Raw genomic sequence first — 16932 nt, forward strand, 5'->3', positions numbered from 1 at the left:
CAAGGAGAGCTGAGCTGAACACTATCATTCATTCCTCTCAGCTTCTTTACTAGACAAAATAGGACCAACTGCCTCAAGGCTGTGGTGGCTTCCCCTGGTACTGGCCTGACTCCTAGAAGTGTGAGACAAAATGAACTCTTTTTTTAAGCTGCTTTTGAAAAAGTATCTTATCAGAATGGCAAGGAAAGGAACCAACACAGTAGGGATAATGAATTTTCTCTACAATAAACCTTGCAAAGGGCTTTAGAGAGTTTTGTTTTTTATCTTTAAGGAGTTTATAGGGTATTTAGAAAAACTAGACAAATAAACTGGAAAAATATACAATAGTACACTTATTAATTTCCTGGCTAGGATCATATATCATACTCCCATTGACTCCTTCTTTAACATATATCCCACTGGGTCTTCTCTCTCTCATCCTCATTGACTGATACAGCCTTCCTATTTTACAAGATCAGCTATGGGTCTCAGTTTTTCTCTGAGTTCCTATCAAGCAATAATCCTGCAGTTCCTATCAAGCAATCCCTAAATATGGTGGTTAGAGCAACCAAACCCTTTCATTGTTTTGTCTTAGAGTTATCATTGCTGTGATCAAACACCAAGGCCAAATACACGTTGGAGAGGAAGGGGTTTTTAATTGCCTTACACTTCCATATCACCATTCATAATGGAAAGAAATCATGGCAAGCAGGGCAGGATCCTGGAGGAAGGGGTAGTAGATACAGAAGCTATGGAAGAATGCTGTTTACTGGCTTGCTTCTCGTGGCTTGCTCGCCTTGATTTCTTATAGAACTCAGGACCACCCACACAAGGATGGCCATACCCACAATGGACTGGACCCTCTCACATAAGTCACTAATTAAGAAAATGCCTTACAAGCTTGACTACAGCCCAATTTTATGGAGGCTTTTATTTCAGGTGAGGTTCCCTCTTCTCTGGTGACTCTAGCTTGTGTCAAGTTGAATAAAACTATCTAGTACAACTGTCTCTTGTCAAGTTGACACACAAATCCCTCACTGTTAAGCCACAACCCTTTCTTTCTTGTTGATTCCCATTATCAAATATTAAAATTTACATTACAATATAAAACATTTTACAAATTTAAAAAGTCCCACAGTCTTTAGAAATTCAAATACTTAAAAACTCAGTCTCTTTAAAGTATCCAATCTCCTAAAATCCAATGTCTCCTAATTGTAGAGACATATTTATTTTCTTAAAAATATGTTAAATACTTTTATATTTCAAGACAGAAAAAAGCAGACCACAGTCATATTCTGAACAAAGCAAAACCAAACTTGAATTATAAATAACTCAGTACCAAATGTCTTTTGTGCTTCATTCTACCTCAGTGTTTCTCAGATACTGCAGTACACTTCACTATGTCTAATCCTAGGACTACATCACTGTATGATCTAGAATTTGGAAATATACTTATTTACAACAATAGAAGGCTTCTATATCTTCATTCAAACTGAATATATGCACTTTAATAGTCATTAAGTAAAAACAGAAAGCATTTTTGAAATAAATTATATATTGCAGCTCTTTGACTCTTTGTTTTTGTTTTTGTTTTTTTCTTTGACTCTTTGAACCTGATGCTACGTGATTGGCTAACATAGTCAGTGCTGCCTCTGTTTTTGCATTTGCATTCTGAGAGTTACTTGACTGTAGAAGGCAGGGAAAGAAGAACACGATTATACATGCCAAGGAATCTTCACTCCAAACCTGAATGATGTTAGCACTCTTATTGGGAAATGTTAATTGCCCCTATGTCTTCTATTGACCAGAGCTTTTGTTTTTCCCTTTCTCCCTTTTGTAAAGATCTATGGTCTCTTTGTGAAGTCAGTTTGAGAGTGAATGTTTTCTGTGTGCCCAAAGGGTGGAAATATCCCATCCTTGAGGGAAAAGATAAAGCATGAGAGTTGGGGAGAAAGACACCCTGAAGCCATAAAACAGAAATGTTACAGAGTGCTCACTGGAAAACCAACCGAAGAATCTCTAATGGAGAATAAAGTTGTTGTGGGTTTGCACCAGAGTGCTAGGATAATGAACTCTTATTTGGCTTCCTTACTTTGTCCTCAAACATTTATATTTTAAAATTACTTTAACCTTTAAGACAGAAATAGCCCAATGTCCTTCAGAAGAAATTATATTACCACAAATGTGCATTTACGAAGTCTGTTTTCTTCTCACATTCTCTATCAGATTAAGTGCAGACTTTAAAAGCGGCATCATTGAGAGCCTTATAAAAATGTGCATGGTGATGCCCTTTATGACTAGAAGGGCAATGCAGCTATATGATAAGCAAAGCACTGTTTCCAAATGATGATGCTTCTCAGTCTGTGCCTCCTACTCTATGAGGACCAGAAACAAAAGAATATACTGTAAGGTTTTCAGATTCTTATTTTGGAAAATTTGTAGCACTAGCCATCAATGTATTTTGTTTTCTAGCTGTATTACCTATAGAAGCACCACAAATACTTTTGAAAATAATATTTTTTTCTTTTACATTTAGACTTCATGGAAAAGTTAATGTAGAAGACAATCACTTAGGTATAACTTCAAATAGTACCCTAAGTAATTTTTTTCTCTTACGAATGTAAGAGTAGTCTATCAAAAGTCTATCAAATCTAAATTAATTATTATAGTTTCTTAGAGAACTTTGAGCAAATTGGCAAAGCCTAAAACTTCTAGCTATAAGAATGCAGCATATATAGTAGATATGAGACTGTGATGTTTTTATGTCAATTTGACACATTAGGTCATCTGAGAGGGTGAAACCTCAATTGAGAAAAGGCTTCCATAAGATTGGGCTGTAGAGCATTTTCTTAATTATTGATTGATGGGATAGGGCAAATCCCATTTTGGATGGTACCTCCTCAAGGATATCAGTCTTGGATTCTATAAGAAGACAGGTTGAGCAAGCCAGTAAGCATCACTCCTCCATGGCCACTGCATCAGCTCCTTCCTCCACGTTCCTGTCATGCTTTAAGTTCTTGCTCTGACTTCTTTCAATGATGGCAGTAATATAGCAGTGTAAATGAATTAAACCTTTTCCTCTCCATGTTGCCTTTGGTCAAGGTGGGTGTTTCATCACAAGGTGTTTGATAGGTACCCAAACCAAAACATTGCTGTAACCCAGGCACAAACATTGGTAACTGGAATGACACTGGTGGTGTCCTATAACACTGAAAGTCTTTTATTAGGCCCCGTCCTAGAGACTGCTGTGGAAATACGATGAGATAACTGAATACTTTGGTATTTTGAGATATTTCTTTCTAGAAACACGGCAGAGAGGATGAAGTTCATTCTCACTGGTAGTTTGCTTGTGGCTGAACTGATGTAAGCCTCACTGTTCATGCACTTAACTTGCTAACAAGTTCTTCAAGTCAGCAATCCTGATTTAAAAAGTAAAGCACTTGCTGGCATTCAGCTGCTTAAGAGAAACCTGAATCCAAATGCATAAACAGGTCCAGGATTTTACTTTGTAGAATGATATTTGCTAATCAGAAAAAAGATGGTGTGTTGGTATAGAGTAGTAACTTAACTGTCCTGTTTATCATGCTTACCCATAGTCTGTGCATGCCCAGAGAATTGTCCGCAGCAATGGAATGGTTCTATAGTTGAGTGGTCTAACCCAGTAATCACTGTGGTCATAGCCTCATGTAGTTTAGCCTTTCTCTGAGAAATTCAGCTCTTCATTTTATTTCATCTAAATAAAATAATTAAAGTTGTACTAGCCATGCAAACAGTTGTTCTTATATAGTATTGATTGGTACATAAGATATTGAGATATTTTCTATGAGCAAGAGAAGTGCTCATGACCACTTGAATCTTAAAACAGTTTAGAAAGAGAATCTTTTTGGCTATTTATTTTGGGATATTACCTTCAGGTTAAACTTTGTATCTACAGCCATCAATTGCCTTTAAATAGTTTACACAGAGCAGAGTAGCACAGCTGCTTATTGGTTCTATCTTCTCTCTCATCAGGGGTTAGCAAAGGCAATGTCCTAGAAGTGGGTTATTCTTGTACGATTCAAGCCTCTACTTTCAGAGGAGACATTTTGAACATCGTAAGTAATTCCTAGACATGATTTCAAAGAATACTTTCGGATGATTTCTTAGATAGACCCAAAAGAAAAATTAAATGATTTTGATACTCAGAGGTCAATGTTCTTACAGGAACTGAGGGATAACTACTTGAACACAGGAGTCAAATCATGTTTTCAAGAAAAATTCCATATTTATCTGTCTTGGAAAAAAGTCAAATGGAAGGCATTCTGGTGTAGATCTTTATGAAGTAACTTTCTTGAAAATAGAGTCCAAAGCTGCAAGGTTTTTTTTTTTTTTTTTAGTTCAGTCTGCTTCAGAATACAAAACACAAAACCAGGGTTAAAAACAAGTAAACAAAGGCAGATCAAATACCCACAGGCGCAGCAAGAAACCACAAAGAAGATAAAGATAAAAAGAGTTTGGTTTAAAAAGAAGCAATGCAGTAACTTCAGGATTAGCTATATAAAGTGTGGTAATAAAATAGACTCTTCAGGCAGGACATTTTGATCATAATGAGGACTCCTATGAATTATTCTGCAAAGTGCAACTATTTTGAGTAAACAGCTGTATCCTCCCCTTAACTTTGGGAAGAACGTGTTCTGGGTCAACAGAAATGGTGTGTGTCAGTAGGAGAAGAAGAATGGTAGGTCCCATATGTTCTAGATTCTTTCAAAGACATGGTAAGAATAACCAAAAACTGTGCCATTAAAAGCCAGTAATTATTTAAATGTCTGTCTGTTCTACTGTCTTTTCAGTAATGGTCTTCTTTGACCCCAAACCTTTCTGTGCACACTTAGTGACGTTTCTGTTGTTACAGTTCACACTCTTTTTAGGACCCATCATAGCTATGTGAATAATTTGGCCAAGGCTTTGCCAAGTGTTTGTACAGAGCAACAGATTATGTGTGTTTATGAAATGGTTTAAAGGATCTAGAATCACTTAGGGGATAAGTCTCTGGGTGTGTCTATAAGGGATTTTGTAGGTTAGGGTGACTTTATTGCTCTTTGCTTTCTGACTGTGTTACAGTGTGACCTCCTGCCTTAAACTCCTCCTTCCAGGAGTTCCCTGCCATTATAACTGTACCATGTGAGAGAATCCAAGCCCTTCCTTATCAGGCGTCTGGTCACAGAGAAGAGTAACTAATAGTAATCTATTTTGAAGATAAACAACTGGGAGTCTGAACAATATGCAAATGATGGGTATGAATACATTTCAAAAACCCCAGTTTTCCTAAGATATGGTATTCATCTAGATATACTCTGAGACTACATACATAAAAATTTAATCAATCTAAAAACTTTCTGCATCCCCAAAGAAAGGCTTTACCCAGAGATAGTTTCCATTCTCACCCTTTCCTCACTCCTTCTTTATCCATCCCTATTTTCCTGTCCATTACCAAGTACATTTTAGGACTCACATCAACAACTGAGGTTAGAAAGATCAATGAGCTATGATTCATGCTAATTCTCTTCTGGAGAATTACTACTATGTGAGCTGGTCATGTGGTCGGATAAGCACATGACCCTAGGCCCATGGTCAGAGCATGGTTGAAGCAAAGGCCACACTGAACCTTACTGGCTTGACAGTCCATGGCACTCATGATTGCAGTCTAGTGAATGCCTGCAAATAAACCAGTCCATCCACTGTTAAAAGCCCCCTTTATAACTTGTTTGCTGTGCCTAGCAGCATTTATCTAATCTCCTAAAGTCGACTTTTCTTTTTTAATAACTGAAACATAAAATGAATAAGAAATATGTTTTTCCACATCACATTATATTTTCATCAGAAACCACTGGAAATATGTAAAACAATGTAATGACAAAGTAATTATCACCTCTGATATTTTTATTATGTTCAATTAAGTATTCTACTACATAATAAATATATATAATTGGTAGGACTGTCAATGGGGAAGTGCTTTGTCTTTCTACCTTTATAAATCATTTTCTTCCACATATTTATTTTAGAGTTGCTTAGTCTCTAGGACCTAATTACTACAAATAAAACACACTATATTTAGATATATGATCAGGATCAATCTTAATTGAAAAGACACGATTTCTTTCTTTTCAGCAGTATTAACTGCTTCCAGGCCACTGTGGTTTACCTGTTACAGTAAATGAAATGTAATCATGGCTGATTCCACTTATCAGGAATGGGATATCTTTAAGTCAACTTCTTTCATGGATTTATTTATAATTTCTCAAGGAAACTGTAGCATCTAGTGAAGGTACCATCTTCTACATCTTCAAACTAACCTTAAGAATGTTACATCATTTCCTTGGTATTTCTAGGAACGCCCATTATAAGATACAGAAAATATTATTCAACTCATCCTCATCATAAAAATATTACAATATTATGTAGAACAAAATGCACATGATATTTTCCTAATGCTTTCCATAATTTTGATTTACTGCTCATTAAAACCATGCAAGTAAGTGTATATATATTCAACTTTCCTAAGCTTTGTGTGTCCTTAGACAAAGCCTTTGCTTCCCGAGCCTTCTTTGCCTTTATGAACAAGAAAAAGCCATTGTCCTTCACCTGTGCATGCCTAAGAGTTAGTTGGATGATTAACTTCATAGCAGGACTCCCAGGAATGGCGCTTAGACAGAAAGGGGTGATGGGCTATTAGTCTTTTCAGGTAATAAAGATTCTGTTCTTGACCCAGAACACCCAAAGTGTGTATTTAGGAAAGAATCCATAAAGACAAATAAAGAAGAACCCAACCATGAGGCAAATCCTTTCTGCTGATATGAAGACAGAGTTAACTAGCATACAACAAAGTGTAAGTTAGCAGATCAAGGACGGAAACAATTCTTCAGCTACTGCCTTCTGTTTTTAAAATGTCTGTTCTTTACGCTGGCTGTTGGAATGGTGAGAGTTTCTAAATCAGCTACCACTTAGGTTCTGTTGCATGTCTTGAAGTTTGAGTTCACCAATCCACCTGTCAAACTCCTCTCTATGTCTCCAGTTCTTTGGTTCGTCTTCTGCTCTTGAGTTCATACTTCTGTACCCTTGCTGAGTTACTGACACACATATGCTCTTGGAGGACGTGATATAGTCCTGCTCTGTGTGACTCTCTTCTCTTCCAGAAGTCACAGGCCTTTACATCACTCATTTCTTATACAACAATCCTATTTATTCCTGTGATTTCCTCATGCTTCACTTCTCTTTAAAGAGCCTTCACCTGCTTTTCTCCATATTAACCCTTTTATGTCACTGACTCCGAATACTTACAATTCTGAGATCCAGAAATGTCTGCAAAACAAAGGTTCTTATTCATCAGTTTTAACTCAATCACCAGCAAAACTCTTTGGAATTAACACATCTAGGGGCAAAACCTTGCCTGAGTCAACAAAAGATTCTTCAAAGATCTCTTCCTCCAAAAAGGCCTGGTTTCCTAGCAATACCTGGAATGCTGGCTTCCTGAATGATATTTCTGAACCACGGGAGGGATATCTAATACATGCTGTAAATTCACATTTATATCCTCAATCCTAAGAGAAAGTTTTGATTTCCGAACATGCCTGGCAGCAGGGTTCAGTGGGCAGACCTTCCCGATCCTCTAGAGCTACCTGTAAGTTTTCTAACAACCTGTTCTATATGTCCTGCCTCTCACCCAAGCAGGTAGGTGAATAAAAAAGACAAATAAAATAAAATGGAAAGCAAAGCGCATGACTGCTCCTAGGTATGTTGTAGGGGAAAGTTGATTGCAGATATTAGGGAAAGCATAGATAAAGAGGCATCGACAGGGACATCTGGGAGAATCCACAGTGAACATGACCACAAAGAACTGGGACGTGTGGGAAAGGGGGAGGGGGAAGGAGAGGGGAGAGGGGAGAAGCAGATGCTGCAGCCAACAGACCAAAGAAACAAAAGGGACAGGTAACCAAAATGCCAAGAGTACATAAACAAAAGCCTCTGGGAGAAGGTTAGGCATCCTAGTCCCTGGACTGTATCAGGTAGGGATTGAGGGATGCTGGAAGAACCAGGTGGCCAGGCCCACTCTGATTTATTCATTTTTCATTTTTTTTAATGAGAGCTTTAGAAGTGAGACTAAGTTCTAAACATTAATAAAGCATTCTCCAACACAGGTTTGGTGATGCAGCACTTTCCACATGGGCCCTAGACACAGGTTATAGCTGAGGCTTCGGGTTTTGGATATAGGCTTGGCACCTGATGAGTTTGGTGGTTGTGGCTGTGTCCTGGTGGACCTGGGAGAAGGATGCACTCAGGACAGAAAGAAGGATCCAGAAAGAGGTGTTTGAGGCAAAAGCTCCAGATAGGTCCAGGAATTAGATTAGGCCTTGTTTTCACCATTGACCAATGGGGGTCCTAGAAGAGGCAGACTGAGCACAGGTATCTGTAAAGAAATCTGAGTTTACCATTAGCAGAGGAAGATCCTGGGAGAAGGACATCATAGGATGGAAACTTGAGAGAAGCTAGCCAAACACACAGAGTGAGGATTCGGGCTTGATACATTGCATGAGGAGCCAGGAGAAGGTAGAACAGCTGCTACTGAGATATTTGATCTCTCAGAGGAATCAGAGAACCTGACTGACATTCTCCAGAATGTCCTGGTAAAATGAAGAGGAAATGATACCCTTAAAGACATGAAAATTCAGTGAAAAACCCAAGGCCTTTAGAATGCTAAACTCTACCAACTAAGCCATTGCTCTGAACCTGCTTACAGGTGAAGGCTGAGAATCATCTTTCCCCACCCCTACTCAGTTTGAACTCTCATCTAGATGTTGTGTTCCATGTATCTTTATGCTAGCAGTCCTGTTTTTTAATGCATCAACTGTCATGTGCTATTAGAGGAGCAAGTGATTCTTTCTATTTTGCCAACCAGAAACTGAAAATATAGGGGAAAACCAATCTGATTGGAACATATATAAAACCTTTTCATTGTCAATAGTTTTATATATATATATATATGTATATGTATATATATGAATATATGAATAAATATTACAATTACTCATATAATGTGATGGTTGATGTCCATTGTCACCTTGACAGAACCACCTAGAAATGGGCCTCTAGGCATTCCTGTGGATTACACTAATTTGATTACACTAATTAACATGGCAATATCCACCCACTTTGGGTGGTACTATGCCATTTCATTGGGGTGTAATATTAGAGTACTGAGTTCAAGAGATAGAGAGAGTAGAGACAAAGATAAATATATATAACTATACATATATATGCACACACATATATATATACATATATATATTTACATATATATATAAATCTATCTATCTATAAATATATATAAATTTGTTATATATATGTGTGTGCATATATATATATTTATATATATATATGTATATATATATATTCAGAGAGAGAGAGAGAGAGAGAGCTGACTATGAACATCATTGCTCTCTTCTGACTGACCGAGGATGTGATGTCATCGGCTGTTTCAAGCTTCTGCTGTCTTGATTTCCTGTCATTATGGACTGGACCATAAAGTAAGAGCTAAAACAAACCATTTCTCCCTTAGAAATGCTACTTTGGTATTGTATAACATTTGTAATCTAAACAGTATTTAACACACACAGGAAGATTTCCAAAACTTAAATATAAATATCTTACCCTTTTATATAAAAGACTTGGTACCCACAGACTTTGGATTGTACAGGATATTCAGTAATTAATTTCCTGTGGATACTGTGCTAGTTAATTGTTGTCAACTTGGCATAAACTATAGTGCCTGGAAAGAAGGAACCAAATTACTACCATCAGATTGGCCTGTGACCATGTCTGTAGGGCATTTTCTTGATGAACAATGACTGTGGTAGGGCCCAGTCCACTGTAGGTGGTGCTATTCCTTGGCAGGTTGTCCTGAATGGTATAAGGAAACAAGCAGAAAAAGCAATGGAAAGCAAGCTAGTGTTCATCTGTGATCTCAGCTTCAGTTTCTACCTCCAAGTTTTTTCCTTGAGTTCTTCTCTTGGCTTTCCCAGAAGATGAGAGGTAACTGGTAAGAAAGAATAAGGCTTTCCATCCCAGAGTCGTTTTGGTCAGTGTTTAATCATAGCAATGGAAAGCAAGCTAAAACAGAAACCGAGGCACAGTTATACATGTCTTCGTCTTTTTTAATTCTGCCTCTTTATTTCTTTGTTCTTTCTATTCTTGCAGGATTCTCCTATCTGGCACATTTCCCTCTGATCTTTGTGTGCCCCTTTCTTCCCTAGCTGTGTGTACATCTTTACATGGGAGGTAAAAAGTATACCTTATTTATTGAAAAATATTACACCATTTAGATCATATTTATCATGAAACTGAATACAAAGATTTGTTTTCATCAAAAACTTGTTAAGTCTTACCTTTCTACCTGTGTTGTGTGCAAGCTTTGAGCTTGAGCATGTCTCTTGCATGTTTATCTTTTTTTACTCTTGTGAATCAATATATACATACAATATACAAATAACTTTTAACTAATACTAGAGCTTTTTTAAATAAGGAGTGACTTTTCTGTTCTGTAATTTACTGTGAGATTCTAAAAAAAGATGCATAATAAAGCCCATAATTGGAACATGCCTCTTTGGGAAAGTATGTGCATGTATTCTTTTCATACCATGAATTTCTCTGAAGCATAATTCTAGCATAATAAGATTTACTTTTTTATCTCTGCTCAGTAATCTAGAGAATTTCACTCAGAGAACAAGCAAATATTTATTGACCAACATGGGTAGATAGTTAGAAGGGGGAGGGGTAACAAGATTTGGAAGAAGAAAGTGGGGATTGAATCTGTGGAGAAGCAGTAGAGGCATCATATAGTGATTTACAGAGAACTGGGTCTCAGACTAGGACTTTGTTTGAAGAAAAAAAAACCAGGAGCCCTGCTTGCCAGAGATGCTCGTAGTGCTGTGACAAAGAACTCTTCATCATTCTAGAAATCTTTGGTAATATCCCTTGTGTTCTGGGGTTTGACAAAACACCCTTGTTTAATGACAGACCAAATGTGCTAAATAAAGTAACCTTGAAATGTTACTTGAAATGTTGAAGTTATTCTGCAGCCTGCTGCAGAGTGGGAGAATGCACTAATAACTCTGATTTCTAAAATCAGAAAGGCGTGGACCTCCTGACGGAGGGTGACTAGTGGAGAGGAGCTTGGGACAAAGCACACCTCTCTCAATGTGATTCCTTTGGAGTGCAAAGCCAGTGGAGTGCACGCATGTGTCTGCCATGAATAGAAACGAAGACCTTGAGCAAAAGATAGTCTGAAATTTTCACATCAGAGCCAATTGGTACTCTTATAGAAAAATTAATTTTTAAATATTTCTAAAGGTTTTTTTTAGACAGTTTCTTACTTGTATATAGTGAGTTTTCATTTTTCTCAATCCCTTTTACCCTGTCTCATCTCTTTTTTTTTTTCCTCCAGTAAAACCACTATTTTTCCCAATGAGTCCCCTTCCTACATTCACATGATTTTTGCATGCCTGGTATGTTGTGCCATTGTGTATTAGTGTGGTTTCGGCATGAGCAAAGGTGGGAGGTTTTTTACTAGAGGATAGGCAATATGTCAATGTTTGCAACATTAAAGAAAGTGACTTCCCATCCCCATCCTGCTACCACTAAGTCTTAGTCTTCCTCAGGGAGTAGTGGGTCTTAATGAGCTCTTTCCTTTTCATGATGAAATGCTGACAGGTGATTCTTGTGAGAACTTGTGCAGGTACCCACAGCTACAGTGACTTCATGAGTGCCATCAGCTGTATAATGGCCAGAAGATATTGTTTTGGTAATGAGCCTTCCCAACCTCTGGCCTTTAGGTCCTTCCTGCCCCTCTTCTACCATTTTCCCTAAGCCTTGGGGCAAGGATGGGATGGATGATAAAGGCATCCCTGAACACTTTGCAGTCACATATGCACTTTGAACAATTTTGAATCTCTGTATTAACTGTCATCGATGGCAAAAAGCTTTTCTGATGAGGGCTGCCATCTTTACTAATATATTGGTATAAAGGTGATTATTTAGAAGGCATTTTGATAATGTGTCAACTTAACAAAATAACAGTATATCTCTCATTGGGTCTAGGACCTCCCCAGGCACAAGTTTTGGCCACCTTTAGAATAGCAGGCAAGAGTCTTCTGTAACAGATCTTCAATCCAACCAGAAAGTGGCTGGTGATGCCCATAACAGTCATTCATTATTCACCACTGGGTCTTACCAGTTAGTTATTGTAGCTCACAGGGTTCATGGCTGGGTAAGATTATGGTGGACTTTCTTATAGCTGACTAGCAGACAGGAAGATTCCAGGTTAGTATCAGCTTGATTTCTACATGTCATGTCACCACAGTGTATGGTGTCTTCAGCAATAGAATCTTACCATCAAGTTCTGAGGGCCAACCAAGATATGGTCACATATCATGTTGTTGGGAGTGGTCACTCAGATCCCCTCTGTTCAACCATTTACAGAAAAGTATCCTATAGCTGGCACTGGGCTTTCTATTTAATACTCTTGGTTTCTAGGAGGTGCAAGAGTGTAAAAGGTAGAATGTTTACTTGCTGTATATAGGTTTCATTGTCATAGTCTTTGTAAATGAGTATAATAATTTGATTCCTTTGCATGAATTAGTGGTTTTAAATATTATTTATCTCATCAAGGTTGTTCATTCAACTCAGAATTATCTTCCTGTAGGGCATTTCTGAAACATAATCTTTATAGGTTTTGAAGTGAAGGAAGGAAGAGGACAAGTTCAATCTGAAAGAATTAGGTGGCATTTATCAGGACTCCCTTCCTGAAAGCCTGTCAACTTTTACATGGTGATATTTGAAAACAAAACAAAACAAATAAACAAACAAAAGTTTTCCTACACTGCTCTAAAATTTTCCTTTGTGTTATGAAGTAACAAAATAAAATCTATGTCCTTTTTAAAATAGGCAATAGGAATATTTGCCTGTGCAGTCCAAATTCTCCCTCCTTTGATTAAAGTTTCTTATATTACATGTACATGAAACATATGTTATTTTTAATTACCAGTGTTTAAAATATTACTTGACTTCCACCATACTTCACCAAGATGGCTGGCTTTGGTTACTCATGTTTACCTTTACCTTTTTCTGGCTCCTGTCCTCACCATCCACCTTCCTACCACCCCTGATTTCTCTGATCTCCAGTGACACCTCTTCAGCCAACAGACCAACAAACCACAGTCAGGGAAGAGAGAGCCATCAACCAGTGAGGTAGGGAGAGTAAATTGCTCTATGATGCAGTGGTCAGCTATGGCCTGGGGTGAGGAGCTTGCAGGGCAGTCTCCAAATAGTTTCTTTGGGGAGAATAAGTAGTGTTGAAGGAACTGGACTCCTACAGAATAGGCTGTATTGGAGCTTAGAGTTCTGAAGTCCTCAGGACTCTAGTAATGAATCCATGGTGGCTAGTGGAGACCAGATGGATGTTTGACAGCATCTACACATTGCATGTTTAAAATGCTTAAAAAAAAAAAACCAAATCTCTTATTCTTACAAAACCAAATTTTTACACTTAAGTATAACACAATGCCAGTGGTTATGTTTATAGGTCTGTCTGAAGGGAAATCATACTGAAACAGTAATGTTAGTTCCTCTGATATTGAGCCACTCTATTGCCTAGTAGCCTTGCTGCCTGTGAGGGTCACTCATCTATCACTTCCTGCCTCTGTAACTAAGCGACAGGGTTTCAGCTTCATTTCCTGAATGCTTTCTTACTTTGATGCATGATAGGTTTATGTGACTTACTTGGACCATCATCTATTTATTAAAGCAACCATGAGGTCTTTATTCAACAAAGATTTAGGAAAACTGACTGTCAGACACTAGCTACGGACTTGGGAATCAGCAGTAAGTAGCAAATAAGGTAGAGCTTTGGGACCATTTGCCTTCCTGGGCTACAACCCAGCTACTAGAAGCAACTCTACCTAGTATTTACTAGGTCTGCTTCAGTATTATCATCTATCAAGTGATTATGCTACTGTTAATTATTAATAAATTTACTACTCAAAAATTTAATCTGTTTCTGGTAAGGAGTAAATGATTCTATTACACACAGACCTCTTGAAGTGGCATAGGATAGTTACTAAATATTGAAAGATTGACATATGTCATTATATATTATGTATTTCTCAGGTGTCCAGGAGGGTGGATATGTTCAAAGCATCACACACACACACACACACACACTCACACTCACACACACACACACACACACACTCACACACACACACACACTCACACACATACACTCACACTCACACACACACACACTCTCACACACACACACACTCACACACACACATACACACACACTCACACACACACACACACTCACACACACACAAACACACACACACACACACACACACACACTCATACAAAGTTATAGTGAAGTCCACTATCATTCGAACCTTATCAGGGAGAATATTTGATCTTAAATACAGTTTTTTTTTAAGATTTCATTTACTTTTATGTATATGCTTATAAAGGCCAGATGAGGGTGTCAGATATCTGGAACTTGAGTCACCATGTGGATGCTGGGAACCAAACTTTGGTCCTGCAGTATAGCAAATGATCATAGCCTCAGAGCCATCTATTCAGATTTTATTTTCTAGTTCTAGGAAATATATAGTTTTTAACATTCAAATCAGCTTCTTGTGTCTGCTTAGAGTCAAGAAATTATTCTCAAAACAGTTAGATTGGTCTATGGCTTCTGCATGGAATGTATGTTTTCCACACCACGAGAAGAGAGTCTTTACAGAGACGACAACTTGTCTGTATAAGAGGTTGACATCCACGTAGCACTCCTGCCTTTACTTGTTCAGAACTAAAAAAGCCAGCTATGAACGGTTGGCAAAGAATGAACAACATTCAGATGCATGGCATGCCTCTGATGAACACATGTTTGGCCTTTGCTGAAATATTGCTCTGTGGAAAACAAGCTTGCCTTCATATGCCCATCATGAGAACATTTTTCTGGATGAGAATTGGCATGTGAGAGAATGTCAACCTTGGAGTCAGCAGCCTCTGTTTTCAACTTCTTGGTACCCAGGAGGTGTCCTTTTGAGCCAGTTCCTCAGTTGCCTATGTCTCAGTTTCCTGGTATATTAAATAGAGCATAGAGGGCAACTGGAAAAATAGGAAGTAAGCATGTTCCTGGAAGCCTGAACCACTGCAGGTGATCTAGAAATGTTCCTTTAATTCACACTGGAAGGGCAGGCACAGCATTATTTCTGTTCAGCTCAAAGCTAATTTGTCATTTTTGAAACTGAAAGCCTTTTCCATGTATTCGGGAGCTTTAGGATGCAAGCAGCAGAGACCCTGATTCAGAGTGTTTTAAATAATAAGCCATATATTAACTTAGGTAATAAATACAGAACCACTTCAGAGATCATTCTGGCAATGCAATGTTGTCAAAGGCTTGTTTCCTTTCTATTTTCCACCCTGACCACTAGCATATTGCATTTGATGCATTTCCTCTCACATAATTACAATGAAGGCAAAAAGACAGATTTAATATAAGAACACCATGTATGTATAGACTTCTGTAATTAAACCTAGCATGAGAATCCAGCCCAGCATTCCCAATGAAAATACCCTTTTGTGTCCTTTCCATATCAGCCATTAGCAAGGGACCTGGAAAATCCATGGTACCACTACAGTAAGTGTTCATCAGTTTGAGGCTTCCCAAACTGTTTTGTAACTTTGGTAACAAAAGAAGTCAGTTGCCTTGGAGTAGGCCATAAGCCATGGTTGAAGAGGCAACAAATAGTGCATGGAAGGCTTGATTTACATTTCAGAATCTGAGTTAAAATATCTGGTGAGAAAGGAGGAAAGCTCTTTTGGAAAGCTTTTGCAGAGAAAAGCCTTGAAAAACGCCAGCCTCTGCTGGCCATGAAGCATGAAGGATGTGTGTACTGGTAACTGCCATAGGGGCAGAAAGTTAGTTGGTGGGCTGTTCGGAAAGCTGCTCTCTTCTTTAGGAAAAAGTATTCTTGTGGCTGTGGAAAATATAACTACATGGAGTGCATGTTTACCACCTTGAAAATGTTCTGTGTGCCCTTTATTCTACATTTCAGCATCAGTTCTATGAGATGAGGTGAAAGAAAGCTGGGGAAGGAGACTGGTGCCTTCATGTCCTTCTCAAATGCCTTCCTGAGGAGACACAAAGGACTGCCAGATATCCATGCAGTGAGAAGAACTCGGTAGCAGTCACATCCAACCTGCAGCTTATAAGTCACATGGAACTGTGAACATGGCCCAACACAAAATTATAACCTTAGTTAAGACGTTACGAGGTGGGGTATTTTTCTGGTGATTTTTTTTCTTCACCTTATTTGAGTAGTTCTTGAGTGTGAACATTGTAGATGGAAGCACTATGTTACAATGTTAAAAGGTTAGAGCCACTTATAGGAACTTGTAACTCCAATCCCTATAATTGGGAAGAAAGATCCAATGTCAAGTTTTTGATAGATATGAACTTTTGTGCCAATGCTTTCAGTATTAAAAGCACTGCCTAGAAAATGGAAACCTTTTATTCCACCTCAAAATGTAAAGGAACCATTACTATTACAGGTGAAAATCCTTGGCCAGTAAGATGCATAGAATCTGTTAATATTCAGGAAACATATGAGAGGAAGTAGGTTCAACTTAAATATTATCTTCAATACTATTAAGTGCTATTTTACAAAAGAAGGTAGCACTAAGTTTTTATTATATAATTCAGTTCTAAGTAGAATTTGAGTTGGCATTAATGTATGAGATTTTCAAAACACTCTTCAGCATTTGTAGTATTACAAATAAGAATTAATTGTAGCCGGGCGGTGGTGGCATATGCCTTTAATCCCAGCACTTGCTAGGCAGAGGCAGGTGGATTTCTGAGTTCGAGGC

This window comes from Mastomys coucha, unplaced genomic scaffold (genome assembly GCF_008632895.1).
Source record: "Mastomys coucha isolate ucsf_1 unplaced genomic scaffold, UCSF_Mcou_1 pScaffold6, whole genome shotgun sequence".
NCBI classification, from domain to species: domain Eukaryota; kingdom Metazoa; phylum Chordata; class Mammalia; order Rodentia; family Muridae; genus Mastomys; species Mastomys coucha.